The 18731-nt window shown below is 47.0% G+C and overlaps 1 protein-coding gene across 1 annotated transcript in view; it reads left to right on the top strand.

The window, feature by feature from the left end:
- Nucleotides 1-18731, top strand: part of LOC126176299 (prolactin-releasing peptide receptor-like) — a 231785-nt gene that overhangs the window by 49870 nt on the left and 163184 nt on the right. The gene's annotated exons all lie outside the window — the stretch shown is intronic.

Genomic DNA, 18731 nt, shown 5'->3' with positions numbered 1-18731 from the left:
CCGATCGAGAGTGAAACGGTAGGGAAAAAGCTTTGAAGGTGGTTCCATGAATACTCTGCCAGGCAATTAACTAGAATTTACAAAGTAATCATGTAGATGTAGATATAGATGAAACAACGGTTTTTAATTTTTTACGCGAAAAGTAAAAGTTTTACTGAGAAAATTACTACATTGACCGATGTAGCTTTGCTTCCACCACAATTCTCTTTTTTTCCTGTGTACTGTATGATTACCTGAAATTTTGGTTCAAAATGGTTCAAATGCCTCTGAGCACTATGCGACGTAACTTCTGAGGTCATCAGTCACCTAGAACTTAGAAATAATTAAACCTAAGTAACCTAAGGACATCACACGCATCCATGCCCGAGGCAGGATTCGAACCTGCGACCGTAGCGGTCGCTCGGCTCCAGACTGTAGCGCCCAGAACAGCACGGTCGCTCCGGCCGACCTGAAATTTTGATCGACGTGTATCGTGCGACGCAAGTTGCGTGGAGCGACCAGCACTCCGTATTGCACTGGGCGGTACAAGACGGGATAAATGTCGGTCTTGTATCACTGTCGTCGTAGTTTGAACCAGCTAAGTCGCTTCGGCTGCGTTTCTGTGCGCGCCGTCGATGCGGGTTGCTTCTGCGTCGTATCCCATCGCTTATCCCAACACATGTCACATCCCTTCAGTGTGAACTGCGCCTTCCTAAGACTTAAAGTCATATTTGATGTTAACAATTTATCTTCTTCTGAAACGGTGTTCTTGTGATTGTCGTTCTGTGTTCGTCGCCAAAGTGCAGTTACCAGCCACAGACAGAGCTGGCAGCACTAGCAGCGGAAGGGGCATAAAGCGTGTCGGACAGACGGCAAAAACAAAATGGTTTTTAATGGCTCTGAGCTCAATGGGACTTGAGAGGTCAACAGTCCCCTAGAACTTAGAATTACTTAAACCTAACTAACCTAAGAAGATCACAAACATCCATGCCTGAGGCAGGATTCGAACCTGCAACCGTAGCAGTCGCGCGGTTCCAGACTGAAGCGCCTAGAACCGCTCGGCCGGCCGAGGAAAGCAGTGCAGGCGTTGCCGTAATGCGGGAATGGAGCAGCTTATTTGACGTCGAAACGACATGATCGTTGGCTTTCAGAACAAGTGTGATAGCATTTACGAAACGGCTAAGTTTGTAAACTGTTCGCGTGACGCCTTGGTTAAAGTGTACAGTGCATGGTAAAGTGACGCTGTCCAAAGCGGCGACGAGGCAACTGTGATGCACCACAGGCCACAGCTGACAGGGCTGAATGACGACTGCGGAGATGTGTTTGAGCGAACAGACGTGCAACTGTCGAGCAACTGACAGCCCGAATGAACCAAGAGGCTACAAACAGTACCTCCTCAACGACCGTTCAGCGAACGTTGCTGCGTGTGGGCATTCGTTGCAGGTGCCTGGTTAATATACCCATTCTGACCGCTGCTCATCAGCGACAAAGGCTAGAGTTACGCACGACAGTACCGCAACTGCGTACAATTACGCACTGTGACGTATATATATATTCGGTGCCTTTTGTGTCACGTCTTTCAGTGTCACACAAATTTTTATTTTTAAAGGGGATCACTTAAGACTATTTCCATGGGTTCGCCCCTCAAATTTCTCCCTCATATTACAAAATTGTCGTCTGATGTAGTACAAACTGAAAAAATAAATTCCTTTTAAAGCACAGTTTCGTAAATAATTTATATTCAAAACCTTACACCTGTGTCACAGTACAAATCCTACATCGAGAACACTTTACACAAGTTTAAGGGAAGAAATGCTTCCAATAATTATTACAGTATTTAAAGAACATCAAAATATGAACAGGCTGAAATGAAGAAACATTACACGAGACTATGTTAATCAATTCAACTCTAAAAAGCTAAGGAGCGTATTATTAGCAAAACGATTCTTTTTTTTTTCCTTTATTGATTTTCAGTTTCCCCCGAAGGCAGCTTAGTACGCTGCTCTACAGCCTACAGACTTAAAAAAAAAAACGGAAGAAGAAAAGAAACAAGAAAAACAGGCGATAAAACGGTGTCGTAAAGTGTAAATTGGCGGAAAAATGCGGAAAGTTAAAACAGAAAGCAAAAGGGGTTGGCAATGTTAATAAAAGACACAGGAATCAGACAAGGAACATAGTACACACACAATTAAAAACATGGCGACAGTCTGGTTTCTGTTCGCAAGAGATAAAAAGCACACCCAGCGACAGTATGATGGCCGTTCGCAACACTTCCGAAGAAACACAACACGGAACACTCACTGTAAAACACTCACTGTATAACACTGCACGGAAATGGCGGCACAAAGATGACACTCCCGAGCCAAAGGCAGATGAGGCGGGGGGGGGGGGGGAGCTGGAGGAGGGGGAGGAACAAGGAGGGAGGAAGGAAGAAACACGAAAAGGGGGGCGAACCAAGGAGGGAGAGTACTAATAAAGGGGGAGAGGGGCAGTGCAGACGCGAGAGGGAATGAGAGGAGGCAGAGGAGGGAAAAGCAAAAAGACTTGGGGGAGAGAAGGGGGCAGAGAGAGGGGAGGTGGGGAAAAAGGAGGATGGAAGGGGGGAGAGGGAGCCAGGGATAAGGACAGAGGAAGGGAGGGGGAGTGAGGATCAGAGTTGATAGGAGGGATAAATGGAGGGAGAGAGGACATCATCCGGGAGGGGGAGTTGATGGAAGCCACCTTGGGGGAAAGGAGATGAAGGGTGTGGAGGTGGAGGATAGGGGGGACTCAACAGTGAAGACATGGCAGGGGGCAGGGATAGCAAAACGATTTTTTTTTCTTTATTGTTATTTTAAAACCTCTACAAGAGGCAGACTGTCAGCAGCATTCTACGCTGCTACATCTACATCTACATCCATACTCCGCAAGCCACCTGACGGTGTGTGGCGGAGGGTACCTTCGGTACCTCTATCGGTTCTCCCTTCTATTCCAGTCTCGTATTGTTCGTGGAAAGAAGGATTGTCGGTATGCCTCTGTGTGGGCTCTAATCTCTCTGATTTTATCCTCATGGTCTCTTCGCGAGATATACGTAGGAGGGAGCAATATACTGCTTGACTCTTCGGTGAAGGTATGTTCTCGAAACTTTGACAAAAGCCCGTACCGAGCTATTGAGCGTCTCTCCTGCAGAGTCTTCCACTGGAGTTTATCTATCATCTCCGTAACGCTTTCGCGATTACTAAATGATCCTGTAACGAAGCGCGCTGCTCTCCGTTGGATCTTCTCTATGTCTTGTATCAACCCTATCTGGTACGGATCCCACACTGCTGAGCAGTATTCAAGCAGTGGGCGAACAAGCGTACTGTAACCTACTTCTTTTGTTTTCGGATTGCATTTCCTTAGGATTCTTCCAATGAATCTCAGTCTGGCATCTGCTTTACCGACAATCAACATTATATGATCATTCCATTTTAAATCACTCCTAATGCGTACTCCCAGATAATTTATGGTATTAACTGCTTCCAGTTGCTGACCTGCTATTTTGTAGCTAAATGATAAAGGATCTATCTTTCTGTGTATTCGCAGCACATTACACTTGTCTACATTGAGATTCAGTTGCCATTCCCTGCACCATGCGTCAATTCGCTGCAGATCCTCCTGCATTTCAGTACAATTTTCCATTGTTACAACCTCTCGATACACCACAGCATCATCTGCAAAAAGCCTCAGTGAACTTCCGATGTCATCCACCAGGTCATTTATGTATATTGTGAATAGCAACGGTCCTATGACACTCCCCTGCGGCACACCTGAAATTACTCTTACTTCGGAAGACTTCTCTCCATTGAGAATAACATGCTGCGTCCTGTTATCTAGGAACTCCTCAATCCAATCACACAATTGGTCTGATAGTCCATATGCTCTTACTTTGTTCAATAAACGACTGTGGGGAACTGTATCGAACGCCTTGCGGAAGTCAAGAAACACGGCATCTACCTGTGAACCCGTGTCTATGGCCCTCTGAGTCTCGTGGACGAATAGCGCGAGCTGGGTTTCACATGACCGTCTTTTTCGAAACCCATGCTGATTCCTACAGAGTAGATTTCTAGTCTCCAGAAAAGTCATTATACTCGAACACAACACGTGTTCCAAAATTCTACAACTGATCGACGTTAGAGATATAGGTCTATAGTTCTGCACATCTGTTCGACGTCCCTTCTTGAAAACGGGGATGACCTGTGCCCTTTTCCAATCCTTTGGAACGCTACGCTCTTCTAGAGACCTACGGTACACCGCTGCAATAAGGGGGGCAAGTTCCTTCGCGTACTCTGTGTAAAACTGAACTGGTATCCCATCAGGTCCAGAGGCCTTTCCTCTTTTGAGCGATTTTAATTGTTTCTCTATCCCTCTGTCGTCTATTTCGATATCTACCATTTTGTCATCTGTGCGACAATCTAGAGAAGGAACTACAGTGCAATCTTCCTCTGTGAAACAACTTTGGAAAAAGACATTTAGTATTTCGGCCTTTAGTCTGTCATCCTCTGTTTCAGTACCATTTTGGTCACAGAGTGTCTGGACATTTTGTTTTGATCCACCTACCGCTTTGACATAAGACCAAAATTTCTTAGGATTTTCTGCCAAGTCAGTACATAGAACTTTACTTTCGAATTCATTGAACGCCTCTCGCATAGCTCTCTTCACACTACATTTCGCTTCGCGTAATTTTTGTTTGTCTGCAAGGCTTTGGCTATGTTTATGTTTGCTGTGAAGTTCCCTTTGCTTCCGCAGCAGTTTTCTAACTCGGTTGTTGAACCACGGTGGCTCTTTTCCATCTCTTACGATCTTGCTTGGCACATACTCATCTAACGCATATTGTACGATGGTTTTGAACTTTGTCCACTGATCCTCAACACTATCAGTACTTGAGACAAAACTTTTGTGTTGAGCCAACAGGTACTCTGAAATCTGCTTTTTGTCACTTTTTCTAAACAGAAAAATCTTCCTACCCTTTTTAATATTCCTATTTACGGCTGAAATCATCGATGCCGTAACCGCTTTATGATCACTGATTCCCTGTTCTGCGTTAACTTTTTCAAATAGTTCGGGTCTGTTTGTCACCAGAAGGTCTAATATGTTATCGCCATGAGTCGGTTCTCTGTTTAACTGCTCAAGGTAGTTTTCAGATAAAGCACTTAAAAAAATTTCACTGGATTCTTTGTCCCTGCCACCCGTTATGAACGTCTGAGTCTCCCAGTCTATATCCGGCAAATTAAAATCTCCACCCAGAACTATAACATGGTGGGGAAATCTACTCGAAATATTTTCCAAATTATCCTTCAGGTGCTCAGCCACAACAGCTGCTGAGCCAGGGGGCCTATAGAGACATCCAATTACCATGTCTGAGCCTGCTTTAACCGCGACCTTCACCCAAATCATTTCACATTTCGGATCTCCGTCAATTTCCTTCGATACTATTGCACTTCTTACCGCTATAAACACGCCTCCCCCTTCACTGTTCAGCCTGTCTCTGCGGTATACATTCCAATCTGAGTTTAGGATTTCGTTACTGTTTACGTCTGGTTTCAGCCAACTTTCTGTCCCTAGTACTATATGGGCGTTGTGATCGTTTATTAATGAGAGCAGTTCTGGGACCTTTCTATAGACGCTCCTGCAGTTTACTATTAGCACATTAATATTGTTATTCCCTGTTGCATTTTGCCTACTCCTATCTTGCCGCGTCTCAGGAGGCGTCTTGTCGGGCCTAGGGAGGGGATTCTCTAACCTAAAAAACCCCCATGTGCACTCCACACGTACTCCGCTACCCTTGTAGCCGCTTCCGGCGTGTAGTGCACGCCTGACCTATTCAGGGGGACCCTACATTTCTCCACCCGATAGCGGAGGTCCAGAAATTTGCAACCCAGATCTCCGCAGAATCGTCTGAGCCTCTGGTTTAAGCCTTCCACTCGGCTCCAAACCAGAGGACCGCGATCGGTTCTGGGAACGATACTACAAATAGTTAGCTCTGATTCCACCCCGCGAGCGAGGCTTTCCGCCTTCACCAATTCCGCCAACCGCCTGTACGAACTGAGGATGACCTCTGAACCCAGACGGCAGGAGTCATTGGTGCCGACATGAGCAACAATTTGCAGTCGGGTGCACCCAGTGCTCTCTATCGCCGCCGGTAGGGCCTCCTCCACATCTCGGATGAGACCCCCCGGCAAGCAGACAGAGTGAACACTGGCCTTCTTCCCCGACCTTCTCGCTATTTCCCTAAGGGGCTCCATCACCCGCCTAACGTTGGAGCTCCCAATAACTAATAAACCCCTCCCCCCGTGTGCCTGCTCGGACCTTGCTGAAGGAGCAGCCACATGTCCCCTCACAGGCAGAGCGGGCGATGCCACACGGCCAGCCTCCACATTGACCTTCCGCCTCGTGCGCCGCGAACGCCGCTGAACCCGCCACTCCCCTTGGGGAGAGGGTGGCCCAACCGCGCCCGGTACCCGCGAAGATGTCTCGACAGCAGGGACAGTGGGTGAAGCATGTAACACCTGGGGTGTACCTTGCGACGCACCAGACTCCCCACTGCCGCTACACTCCGAGGCAGCAGCCTGAAGACGGCTGACCGCGGCCATCAACACGCTCAGCTGTTCGCGAACAGTGGCCAGCTCCTCCTGCGTCCGTACACAGCAGTCACACATCCTATCCATCCTAAGGAAACAATTTACTGAAGAGAGTTAATCAACCTTTAACTAGACTGCTAATTCACTAAAGGCGGCTGCTTATTCACTAAACTGTGGTTGCTAGCCACTTCTTGTAGAAAACAATGAAAATAGCACTACCTGTCTCTGGACTGTATTGAAAACAAACTCTAGCACTACTGGCACTATGGTTGACTACAGGAACTCTCTCTGACTGTATTCAAAACAAACACGAAATCTATGGAACACTATTAAGAGCACTCGAAAATTAAAGTTTCCTAAAAGCAAATACACACGGAAGAAGAAGTGACAAGTAAGAAAAATACAGTTAATACTTAAATTAAGGTAGCTCGCTGCACAGAAGACGTGAAGCAGGCGGCAGTTACGACGACACTGACACTACTGGCACTATGGCTGACTAAAGGGACTCTCTCTGACTGTATTCAAAACAAACACGAAATCTATGGAACACTATTAAGAGCACTCGAAAATTAAAGTTTCCTAAAAGCAAATACACACGGAAGAAGAAGTGACAAGTAAGAAAAATACAGTTAATACTTAAATTAAGGTAGCTCGCTGCACAGCAGACGTGAAGCAGGCGGCAGTTACGACGACACTGACACTACTGGCACTATGGCTGACTAAAGGAACTCTCTCTGACTGTATTCAAAACAAACACGAAATCTATGGAACACTATTAAGAGCACTCGAAAATTAAAGTTTCCTAAAAGCAAATACACACGGAAGAAGAAGTGACAAGTAAGAAAAATACAGTTAATACTTAAATTAAGGTAGCTCGCTGCACAGCAGACGTGAAGCAGGCGGCAGTTACTCTGCTCTGCAGCCATAGAAGAGATAATGAGAAAACAACAGAAAGAATACACATAAGTTACATAACGGTGGGTAATAAAACAGTAGACACATAAAGACCAACACGGAGCCATTCACACTCGACGATAATCCACACTACAAACTGTTGTCACGGCGCACTAACGCTGAAGATGGCGATGGCACAGGTGGACGATGGAGTGTGACGGTGAACACTGAACACTATACACGACGGCACACACAAGACACTGATGGCGATGATCTCCGGCACGCAAATGTCCACTTAGCGTGTGCGAGTCCGGGGACCTGCCAAGAGGGGAAGAAGGGTGAGGTGGGGGAGAGGGGAGAACGAAGATGCCAATGGCTGAGGAGATGGGGGAAGGAGGAGGAGAGGGACAGGGGAGGGGAAGCCCGGGGGAGGAGTAGGGAGAAATGGAGGAGGGAGGGAAGAGGGAGAGAAGGGTGGGAGGGTGCCCAAAGGAGCAAAAACAGGAAGAGGGAGGGAGGATCAGAGTTGGTAGGAGGGTTAGATGGAGGGGAGGAAGGCATCATCAGGGAGAGGGAGCTGGCGGAAGCTACCTTGGGAGAGGGTAAGGAGGGTGGAGAGATGGAGACCAGGTAGGACGTGGGAATACAGGTGCGGCAGTGGGCGGGGGCGGGAGAGGATGGGCGAGACAAGCGGGTGAGGAGGATCGAGTTTGCGGGAGGTGTAAAGGATCCGTATCCTTTCAAGGAAAAGTAGGAGGTGGGGGGAACGGAATGAGATCGTACAGGATCTGCGTGGGGGAAGGAAGATGGATGCGAAAGGCGAGGCGGAGAGCATGGCGTTCAAGGATTTGAAGGGATTTATAAAAGGTGGGGGGGGGGCGGAGATCCAGGCCGGATGGGCGTAACAAAGGCTATGGCAGATGAGGGATTCATAGGTGTGGAGTATTGTGGAGAGGTCCAGATCCCACATATGGCCGGAAAGGAGCTTGAGGAGGCAGAGTCGGGAGCGTGCCTTGGCTTGGATTGTCCAGAGATGGGGGGTCCAGGAGAGTCGACGATCGAGGGGGACGCCAAGGTACTTAAGGGTGGAGGTGAGGGCGATAGGACGGCCATAGATGGTGAGATAAAAATCAAGGAGGCGGAAGGAAGGGGTGGTCTTGTCTACAATGATCGCCTGGGTTTAGGAGGAATTGACCTTGAGTAACCACTGGTTGCAACAAGCAGTAAACTGTTCAAGATGGGATTGGAGAAACTGTTGGGAGCGCTGCAGGGTGGGGGCAATGGCAAGGAAGGCGGTGTCATTGGCAAACTGGAGAAGGTGGACAGGGGGTGACGGCGGCGGCATGTCCGCTGTATATAAAAGGTAGAGGAGAGGGGACGGAGCCTTGGTGCACACTGGCAGAGGGAGAAAAGGTGTAGGTATCCGTGTTATGGATGGTGACGTAGGAAGGACGGTGGGAGAGAAAGGAGCCGAATGCCATACGCGGTCATAAGGACGTTCGAGGTCCAGGGAGAGGAAGATTGCAGAGCGACGGGAATTAAGCTGCTCAGAAAGGAGATGAGTGAGGTGAAGGAGAAGGTCGTCAGAAGAGAAGGACGGCCGAAAGCCACACTGGGTAACAGGAGATGCTGGTGGATGCGTCGAGTGAGGATAGATTCCAGGACCTTGCTGGAGACCGAGGTAAGGCTGATGGGATGGTAGGAGGAGACGGCGGACGGCGGTTTACCAGGTTTAAGGAACATCGGGATACGGGAGGTTTTCCACAGGTCAGGGTAGTAACCGGTGGACAGGACTACATTGTAGAGCCTGGCCAGGGTGGAGAAGAAAGAGACAGGAGCTTCACGAGCATGACGGTAGGTGACACGATCATGACCAGGAGCGGTGTTGCGTTTTGTGCGGAGTGTAGCAATGAGATCCTGTGTAGTGATAGGGGCATTGAGTTCTGTGTGTGCAATGTTGTCCAAGTACTGGAAACCAGGTGCGAGGGGAGGGACAGAGGTGTCAGTTCGATTGTGGACATCCGGGAAGAGGGAGTAATCGAACTGGGGATCATTGGGGATGGAAAAGACATCGGAGAGGTAAGAAGCAAAGTGATTGGCCTAACTAAGGGAGTCAGGGAAAGGGTGATCATCATGGAGAAGAGGATAGTAGGGGGTAGGTTTAGTTCTGGTAAGGCGACGGAAGGCCGACCAGAACTTGGACGAGTTTATAGGTAGGGTAGCATTTAAAAGAGTGCAAGTCTGTCGCCAGTCCCGGCGTTTCTTAGCCACGAGCAAATTTCGATTATGTCGCTAGAGTTGCCGGTGGCGTCCGAGTGTGTCCGGGTCACGCGTGTGGAGGAAGGCATGGTAGCGACGGCGGGATTCACGGAGGAGGAGGATGGCCTGTGGGGGTAAGGTAGGACGGTGGGGGTGGATGGCGATAGTGGGGATGTGGGCCTCCACAGCGTCAGACAAGGTCTGCTGGAGAAAGGAGGCGGCACGGGTTACTTCGTCAGGGTGGTGGTAGGTGAAGGGGTAGCTATCGACTTGGGTGGAGAGGGTATTCCAGTAGGCGTTCCAGTTGGCATGGGAATAGTCATGGATGTACTTTGGGGGAGGGTCATTACGAGGGTCGGGGCGGGGGCGACGACCGTCTGAAACGGTGATGAGGACAGGGAGATGGTCGCTACCAATAGGCTCCAGGACATCCACCGTTATGCAGCGAAGGAGGTTAGGGGTGGAAAGGATAACATTGGGAGTGGAGTTGGATTCGGGACGGGTGTGCTGGGAGATGGGGATGAGGTCGCCTTGAAGGGAGGAGAGGAACCGATGCCACCGCCGTAATTGGGCGGCGGAACGACTATGGATGTTGAGGTCAGTGGCGATCACGTAGGAGGAGAAGGTATGGTCAATGTGGGAGAGGCAGTCGAAGGGAATAAGGACGTTAGGGCGGACATAGATGGTGGCGCAGGTGACGGTAAGGCTGGGGAAGAAGAGACTAAGGATCAGGTGTTCGGTGGGGTCGGGAAGGAGAGGTTGGAGCCGAACTGGAATCTGGCGGTGGTGACCAATGGCAACTCCACCATATGCAATCGGGAGGGGATTATCGGAGCGGTGAAGGAGGTAGGGTGATGTGTGGACGGTGTGGTGGGGTTGGAGTAAAGTTTCATTGAGGAGGAAGGCATCCACGTGGTGGGTGGCAAGGGTGTGCAGGAAGAGGTTCTTATTGGCGGGAAGGGAGCGGATGTTGTTGAAAAGGAAACGGTGTTGTTGCACCATGACAGGGAATTAGACAAGGGTGTCAAGACGGGAGAAGGTGAAATGGGCCTGGTTGTTGGAGTAGGTGGCATACATTTTTAAGTGGAAAATGGAACAGGTGGCGAGGGAGACCTGTTGGAGGGTGCGAGAGCGGTGGAAAGGGTGGACGTTTTGGAGGACAATGGTGAGGAACCTGATGATGTCCTCAGCCGTGGGGGGGGGGGGACAAAGGGAATTGCCAGGAGGGGTGGGGCCACCCAGAGGGCGGACAGGGACGGTGAGTTCAGGAGTGGTCGATGGGGGTCGGGCTTTACACTTTTGGGAGTAGGTGGGATGGGGGAGATTGCAGGTATTGCAGGAGGGAGGGGATTGAAGGTTAGAGCACTGCTGGAGGAAGTGCACTTGCCTACAATGCGGGCAGGTGGGGGCCTCGCGGCACTTGGCTGTTGGGTGTGCGTTATAGCGCAGACACCTCTGGCAGCACAGGGATTGAGGAGGGGAACGGATGGGGTCAACCTTATAGCGCTGGTTGAAGAGGAGGACACCCTCCATCAGGAGATAGTCAATGGAGGGGGCGTCCTTGGAGAAAACCCGCATAAGGCGGGTGGGGCTGGCCGAGTTGAAAATGTGGTGGATCACCCGCACCTCCAGCGTGGGATGCGCCTTGAGCTCTGCCAACACCTCCTCCTCCGCGATCGACGGACTGATCCGAGTGATCACGGCGGTGAGGGTCGGCAGGCGATGCGGGGGTTGGGGTTGGCAGATAGGAGACGGAGAAGGAGCAGGAGTGAGGGAGGTGTTGGGGCCAAAACGGGTGATGGGAGGCGGGAGAGGATGTCAGTATGGAGGGTGGGGCTGGGGGAGGAGATGAGAACGGAATCCCGTCGGGGAGTGAGGAGAGAGATGGGGGCACCAGGGAAGTGTTGGCGGAGGAGGAGGGAGAGATTCCGGGCCTCAAGAAGGGAAGGATTGGGACGGGAGAGGAGGTATTTGTATAAAGAGGGGGGGAGGAGGAGGAGGAGGAGGAGGAGGCGGAGGGAGCAGGGCCAGGCGGGGAGACATCCATGGCATCCTGGGGGGGGGGGGAGGAGAACGGGGCGGGGCCCTTTTTGGAGTGGAGGAGGCGGTGGCGCCACTAGGGCGTTTAACGACGGCAGAAGGGTGGGTGGTGACATGACGGACGGGAGCAATAGTGAGGTTTCGGGAAGGGGCAGGTCCCGGCATGGACACAGCAGTCGGCGCCGGAGATGGTGATGGTGAAGGCGATGGCGACGGTGGTGGCGGTGGTGGCGGTGATGGCGAAGGCGATGGGGAGAGTTGGGCATGGGCAGTGGCCCGATGGGCCACCACCCTAGCTGGAGCTGCAGTGACAGGCTGGGGGAGTGGGGGGAAAGGATCAGAGGGAGAGGAGCGGGAGGAAGAAGCTGGAGAGGAGGCGACAAAGAGCGAGGGCGAAGGAAAAGTGAGAAGAGGAGGGGTGGAAAGAGGGGTGTGTGACTGGGCACACCATGGTGGTTTTTTTATTGTTTACGGCAATAACAGCTACCTTTGGCTTTCCAACATTTCTCCTTTTCTTAAAAGCCTTCAGAGGATTTGTAGTCCCCTTACGTTCACCTATGATTATCCTTCAATAAAACAGAGACTTCAATGAACATAATTCACTCTGAACATTTTCAGATTAAAAAAGATTAAGTAAACACAAAACACACGGCAATCGAGCGAGCGATATACATCGAACTATCAAAAGTTGGCCACAACACTTATTTTGTAACACTTCCTTTCTCTCACATCATTAAAATGTACATGATGAGCGTGTAGATTCATGAGTACAACATTTGACAGCAGTTTAACAGCGCTACAGTGGGTCACACCCATGCAGAACATATTTAAAAAAATATTTAAAAAAATAGTTGTAGACTTCTGAACTGAATAAATTATATATCAATTGAAAAGAGAAAGTCGGTAGATTTTCAAAACGCAAAATTAAAAATTGAACATTTCATGATGTTGAACCTTTCCAGGTCCCCTTAAATAATAATAGGCTAACATACAAGGGAGCCAGTGGTAATTTTTACTTCACGGTGCAGCTACGAGTGAAAAGACAGCTGCCTAAAATGAAAAAGTACTGTGTAAGAATTGTTACTTCTGTGTTGTTTTAAGACAATATTATGCTGCAAAAATCTGTGTAAGAGCGGATTTAATCACTTGTGTGCTACAAACACACGTAACCGAAAAGCAAGATGTGATCATACAATTTTGGTAATGCTTAGAGTACACTTTTATTATTTATGATCAGCTACTTCTGTATGGGGATGTTGTACAACTATGTCTCACATCTAATGATCATGCAACTGACACAGTGCAAGTCCCGTGTTTCAGTTGACGTATTTATTTACACCCAATACATAGGTATCGATGAAATGGGTGTGTGGTTTCTGCTCTTCTATTTTTTCCTTTCTTGTGAACTTTTTTGTTAGACGTTTGAAAGACCCATAGAAAAGATGACACGCCTCCCCCCCCCCCCCCCCCCCCCACACCCCCCGCCACTCAGAATTATGAAATAAGTAAGTTTAACACTTACCACATTTTCGCTGTCCAATATGTTAAACTTCAGCATCGTGTATGACTTTTAATGTATCACTTTTTTTTATTTGTTTAAAGTGAACACATTTACTATTAACTCTATTCTCAACACATTTTGTAATCAGTATACACATATACCGCTAAATGTATTTTGAATTTTAACGATTGTACAACTGGTAGTTCAGGATGTATGACGTCATAATCATTGAGAGACGTCAAAAACTAGCTTTACTTAAAACGAAGCACATATTACCCATACTATACCCGTACTACGTTTAATGATGAAGCACTTAACGCCATCCGAGGTTTATCAGATTTGCTTTGGACTTTTTCATTATTCTGTGGCTAAATAATTGGACATTAATAAAACCAACATGATTAGGGGTTTGGATCCTCGACTATATAGGTTTTATTTGCTTAGCGTTGAATACTGAAAATATTATTTCATTTGTAAAGTAATCATTGGTCTGACAATTTCTTGTACATGCGTGTTCGGCTCTTTACAGATATGTGGTGTGGGTATTGCTGACTACAATTATTCAGCAAGCGCTTAGCAAACGGTGACAGTTGGATCATATGCAGGAAGACTGCTTGCGTTCAAGTGTATATCTGGTGGGAGATATTTGGTGGTTATGAAGAGCCAGGTAACGACAACCTAACAGATTTTTAGAGTTCTCTCGGAACTCACTTGTAAAATATGTGACCTGCTTTTTTGCCTGAGAACGTCTGTTTAGGGTATCACTTGAAAAAAGTGCCAACCTCGATACCATGATGTTTCCTTTTATGTAATGAGTCGTTAAGCAGGATCCGGTAGAATGGCTGAGCCTAACTTATTTCAGCTCTCTGAGACAGCCTACAAGTTGGCGAGAATCTTGTATGGAACGCGCTCGAGCTCAGAGGAGTAGGAGCCGTTAAAGTGGATCATAACTGTTACCTTGCGCTAGGCGTAAGTTCTTTCCATAACATACTCGGCCAGAAGATGAGCCTCTGGCCCACCGAATGGAATTACATATGGAGACCCTACCAGCTACTAATTAGGGAACACCTCTGGAGTTTCTCGTTGTTCACGTAGTTCTCCCTCGTTCGTCACAGCCCCATAGTAGCTTTCTTAATACAGTGGTCGCGAAATAAAACTGCCTAGGAAAATATTTCATGCACCTTAAGATAGGCAACCCAACTTGCTTGATCCGACCTGAGTGTGGACGATTTCGCCATTCGACTTCGCGTTGGGCATTGATTATAATGTTTTGGCTGGTCAGTGTATTTTATTTGCTGAAACAAACATAGTACTTGGTGTACATTTTAGTTCAGTTATTACTATTATTGTAATTGTGCTTCTCGTGTTACGATTGTGGTACGAGCCTACCTATCCACTTTCATGTTTTGATTCAAATGACTCTGAGCACTATGGGACTTAACATCTTAGGTCATCAGTCCCCTAGAACTTAGAACCACTTAAACCTAACTAACCTAAGGACATCACACACATCCATGCCCGAGGCAGGATTCGAACCTGCGACCGTAGCGGTCGCGCGGTTCCAGACTGAAGCGCCTAGAACCGCTCGGCCACTTCGGGCGGCTTCATGTTTTGCCTTGACTAATCAAAGCATATATTGACTGCTGGATTCACGCCTGCAATCAGTATCAAGTACGACGCTTCCGAGTCTACACCAAACAGAATCTCACTACTCGGTTAGATAAGTGGTGAACAGGCAATGTGTAATGCATAAGTGTGTGCACAAGTTAGAGAAATAATCCCATTACGCCTCTATAAGATAAATAGATCAGTGTCACTTAGCGGCTCACAGGAGCTTATCTATACTAATAATAAAACTGTAAAACTATCGTGTCTCTCTGTTTGAGCTTGCTAATCTGCAAAACCATAGGACGACTTTTCATGAGGTTTCAACATGTAACTTCAGCGTAGCTTAGGGCCGTATAGGTTTTATTTCCTCAATATCACATATCGCAATAAAATATACCGTAATTTAAGCTGGTATCTAAAACCGTGGTGTATGTCTCTTCGTTTGTTTGAACACGCTAATCTCCACGACTACAACACGAATTTTCATGTAATTTTCGTAGATAACTTCAGCGTAGCATGGGGCAAGGTACAAGCATTATTTCATCAAAATCAGATGCCGAAAAATAAAGGTACCGTAATTTAAAGCATTACTTAAAAGCGTCGTGTCTATCTGTTTGCTTGAACACGTTGATCTCCAAAACTATTGAACGAATGCTCAGGGAGGTCTCACAGGTATCTTGAGGTAATGTATAGGCTTTTCCGATAACGGAAAAAATTGTCGTACTTTAGTGTTTTAAGTGTCTAGTTAGGAGGTTTGTCTTACTGACGGCGTAGTGCACAAAGAACCAAGAGATGACGCTGTTAGTTCTTTTACCACAATGACACAAGTAATTTCGGAGGTTTACGTCGCAATCTTATCTGCTATCTTATCTTTACGAATACAGGCTAACATTGAAGTTACTTGGCTAAGATATGAAGATTTATCGATTTCGCTTTAAGCATTAAAAACTTAATGAAACTGCTTTGGTTCTTTCGACAGGTTTTATTTACATTTGATTTCTTGGCTAGGAAAAAGTAATTTATTGCGAACGTGATCCTATAAGGGTTCCGTTATTATCGATTGAGGTACGCAACGCTAAAAAGCGATGGTATGCAAAGGCCCTTCTTTAACTTTCGTTGCGAAGCATGAGCGTATATCTAGTTTTACTTTCCTAAAAAGGGGTCTGTATACTTTTAACCTAGTTTTGCGTAGAAAATCAATGCTCTGTTGTTTAAAGAGGAGGAAGCAATATATTTCACAGGACATACCTAGAGCACGAGAATAAACTGAAGCGTGAACTCCTATGTATTTGAAGTTGGAACAGCAAACGAATATGAGACTATCTAAAGTGGAAAATTGTACATGTACCATTTTATGCAAAAAGAGCTTGAATGCCAAACTACGGCACATATGAACGAGAGAATAGGCGTGACACGTTTGCTATGTACGCACAGACGTTTCGCATTTCACCGCCACAGAACACAGCACACGGACTCTGCATTCTTTGAATGGGAGAATGGGAGGAGGTCGGATTAGCAGTGGGCTAGTTACAAGAATGCTGTGGGAGCGATCTGCAAATTAAGGAAACAGTTCTTTAACAGGGACGCGTGTTACCTTATATGTGAAAAATTAAGGGAAGAAAAAATAACAAGGTTAATTTAAGATAAAATAACAGATACACGTCGAGTCTGTGTGAGACCTTTAGTGCCACTAGACAAAAGAGAGAGAATCACCCAAGAGATGCTGCTTACGTATGCAAGAGGAACTCCAGACTAGAGCCACTGGCAGACGAAAGAGAGCTGTGCCGTAAGACAGCGGTAACAACTAGAGCAGGAACGAGGGCACGGGCGGCAGGGATTTGCCACCGCAGAGATGCAGCGACAAATCGAAACGGTAGACGGAGCTCTCACGTCGAAGATATCTTCCTTTAATGCTCATTCACTCTATATATTTTGTACGTAGATGTTTATCAGTTGCTGTCCTACTGCATTAGAATTACCCAGTAATGCACATACTAGTTTTTATCATTTATTTTCTGTGCCACATTGTTTTCAATTTAAATGTGCCTTACTTATGTGTTTAATAAGCACGAATTGTTTAAACTATGTTTTTACGGTAACAGCATAAATAATGTACACCCTGGTCATTAAAACTGCAAAACGAAGAAAGAAAGAGATAACCAAATTTGACTTTCTGTTCGTATGGATTGAAGTGTGAAGAACAAATTATTAAATTTGTTCGTGATTTGGAGGTATATAGAGTGCGAAATTTAGTACGTCTTGCTGCGACCTCTGGTAGATAAAGATCGATACACCTCTTCTTTTACATCCCATATTACCTTCTGACGTATCGAATCGACACTCATAACTGTTATGTCTTGATTGCCAGGTCCAAAAGTTCCGGTTTCAATAAAGTGTTGTATCTCATCTGTCACTACCTGACGTATGAGAGAGCAAAGGTTGCGGTGGTCTTCCACAACTGTAATGGAGACCACATTCGGGAGTCCGTCATACATCCTTCGTTTTGTTCTTTTTTCTCTTATTCCCTCGACGCGCTGACAGCAATGGAAGAGATCCTCAGTTGTTGTGGGATCTTCTACCAGAACAGATTGGTACATCTGCAACTCAGCTTGTGAAGTGTGAGATTTTGTCAGTTTCAGCCAGATTTGTATTCACAATGTGGCACTCACAATGTGCACAGGACTGAAACATTCTGCGTGTAGGACTATGTGTGATTTTCCAATAACGTAGTGCTCTGTTCTCCAATAGTTCTTCCGCTAAGCGTCGAATGTTTTCTTCAGTTCAATCTGGGATTTATCCTAGCTACTGAGCTTCTCTTCGTTATTCGCGAACCACTGCAGGGCAGCACCGTCCTAGTAAAAGTATACATTTGCCAAACACTTCATATCATCGCACTTGTTGAATCTGGCGACGCGATCGAACCCTTTCGGCTACTTGTTGGGCTCTAACATCTCCAGAGAACACTGACGATTGCTTGATGTGGAACTTACTTACTAATGGTCCGGGATCCTCTGGTTCCTGAACATATGGACGAGGGTACCGGTATTCCGGTTCCTGTCTGTGTAGACGATGGCTTTTAGTGTTGCCTAATTAGAGCCACAGTGTTGTAGTTGTTTTGAACTACCTAGTGTCACTACCAAAGAGTCTCACGTCGTAACCACAGTCAAGACCAAACGTGAAAGCGGGATCGTCAGTTACTTCACAACAGTTGCCGCTAAAGCACGTATATTACGAACGTGAAGTTAACATACAGCCAGCACAGAACTGAAGTCATGGATGAAGAGCGCTGCTATATACGCAGACATCGATTATTCCAGAATATACAAGCATTTCGTATATATGATGTTTCGAGAACCACGCAGAAATGATGAATACTAAACAAAGAGTAAATGCTGGCGCTCGGGTTTGAACTCACGACCCTCAGTGCGCCTTCCAGCGATGTTAAGAACTGTGCCACGCTGGATACACCACACCAACAATGGCTTTATCCCGGTTCATCACAGTTCGTATCTAAACTTCAGTGAAGTTTTTCCGTACAACGTTTCATGCTGTTTTAACACAGTGGCAAAGTTCTTGAATCACACAAGCTGGCAAGCTGTTCTCTCGTCAACTCGCGACCAGATGTTGTCAGAAGGTGACGTACTTGGAGAAGCTGTGGGCCAGGTCAACAGTCGATCACTCTCTGTATCATGAAAGGTCATGCTGTATGGGAAAAAGGCGGTCGTGGGTTATTTCATTTAAGTTAATGTCAGGAAGACTTAGACGATGGGCACAGTCGCTGATCTTATATCAGAAATGCAACGCCTCAGATTCAAAATACTTCTGCGCGAAAGTGTTGTGTATGCAGTTGT

The sequence above is a fragment of the Schistocerca cancellata genome, chromosome 3 (assembly GCF_023864275.1).
Source record: "Schistocerca cancellata isolate TAMUIC-IGC-003103 chromosome 3, iqSchCanc2.1, whole genome shotgun sequence".
NCBI classification, from domain to species: domain Eukaryota; kingdom Metazoa; phylum Arthropoda; class Insecta; order Orthoptera; family Acrididae; genus Schistocerca; species Schistocerca cancellata.
The sequence above is the reverse complement of the archived record's forward strand: the minus strand, read 5'-3'. Positions and strand labels throughout refer to the sequence as shown.